General features: G+C 41.6%; 1 non-coding gene across 1 annotated transcript; it reads right to left on the bottom strand.

The window, feature by feature from the left end:
- Positions 1 to 557: 557 nt before the first annotated feature.
- On the bottom strand, positions 558 to 665 carry LOC148570919 (small nucleolar RNA R71). Its single transcript, XR_015908131.1, has one exon. It is a non-coding gene; the product is annotated as a small nucleolar RNA R71 (small nucleolar RNA).
- Positions 666 to 1,648: the final 983 nt, after the last annotated feature.

Consider the following 1,648-nt stretch of genomic DNA (forward strand, 5'->3'; position numbering starts at 1 on the left):
TTCTGTGCCCTCTTTTTTGTCATATGAGCAGGAGCAAGGATAAGAACATTCTTGTTGAAGCAGATCCAGAACCTGAAAGGACTCTGAAGAGAAAATTAAGAGAAGCTAAATTACAACAATCTAGAGATAACCTTTCAGAAATTTTCGAACAGGAAAAGGATATGGCAGCCGAAAATAATAATAATGCAAGGAAGATGCTTGGTGATTTTACTGCACCTAATTCCAATTTACATGGAATAAGCATCTCCATTCCTGCCATTGGAGCAAACAACTTTGAGCTGAAACCTCAATTAGTTTCTCTGATGTAGCAGAACTGCAAGTTTCATGGACTTCCATCTGAAGATCCTTTTCAGTTCTTAACTGAATTCTTGCAGATATGTGATACTGTTAAGACTAATGGAGTAGATCCTGAAGTATACAGGCTTATGCTTTTCCTTTTTGCTGTAAGAGACAGAGCTAGATTATGGTTGGATTCTCAACCCAAAGACAGCCTGAACTCTTGGGATAAGCTGGTCACGGCTTTCTTAGCCAAGTACTTTCCTCCTCAAAAGCTAAGCAAGCTTAGAGCTGATGTTCAAACCTTCAGACAGAAAGAAGGTGAATCCCTCTATGAAGCTTGGGAAAGATACAAACAGTTGACCAAAAAGTGTCCTTCTGACATGCTTTCAGAATGGACCATCCTGGATATATTCTATGATGGTTTATCTGAGCTATCAAAGATGTCACTGGACACTTCTGCAGGTGGATCCATTCACCTAAAGAAAACGCCTGCAGAAGCTCAAGAACTCATTGACATGGTTGCTAATAACCAGTTCATGTACACTTCTGAAAGGAATCCTGTGAGTAATGGGACGCCTATGAAGAAGGGAGTTCTTGAAGTTGATACTCTGAATGCCATATTGGCTCAGAATAAAATATTGACTCAGCAAGTCAATATGATCCCTCAGAGTCTGCATGGAATGCAAGCTGCATCCAACAGTACTCAAGAGGCTTCTTATGAAGAAGAAGCTTATGATCCTGAGAACCCTGCAATAGCAGAGGTGAATTACTTAGGTGAACCTTATGGAAACACCTATAACTCATCATGGAGAAATCATCCAAATTTCTCATGGAAGGATCAAAAGCCTCAACAAGGCTTTAATAATGGTGGAAGAAACAGGTTTAACACTAATAAACCTTTTCCATCATCCACTCAGCAACAGACAGAGAACTCTGAACAAAATGCTTCTAATTTGGCAAACTTAGTCTCTGATCTGTCTAAGGCCACTGTGAGCTTCATGAATGAAACAAGGTCTTCCATTAGAAATTTGGAAGCACAAGTGGGCCAGCTGAGTAAAAGGATCACTGAAATCCCTCCCAGTACTCTCCCAAGCAATACAGAAGAGAACCCAAAAGGAGAGTGCAAGGCCATTGACATAAGCATCATGGCCGAACCTGTGAGGAGAGGAGAGGACGTGAATCCCAAGGAGGAAGACCTCCTGGGACGTCCAGTGATCAATAAGGAGCTTCCCTCTGAGGAACCAAAGGACTCTGAGGCTCATCTAAAGACCATTGAGATTCCATTGAACCTCCTTATGCCCTTCATGAGCTCCGATGAGTATTCCTCTTCTGAAGAGAATGAGGATGTTACTGAAGAGCAAACTGCCAA

This window comes from Arachis ipaensis, chromosome B3 (assembly GCF_059453495.1).
Source record: "Arachis ipaensis isolate K30076 ecotype BB chromosome B3, ASM5945349v1, whole genome shotgun sequence".
NCBI classification, from domain to species: Eukaryota; Viridiplantae; Streptophyta; class Magnoliopsida; order Fabales; family Fabaceae; genus Arachis; species Arachis ipaensis.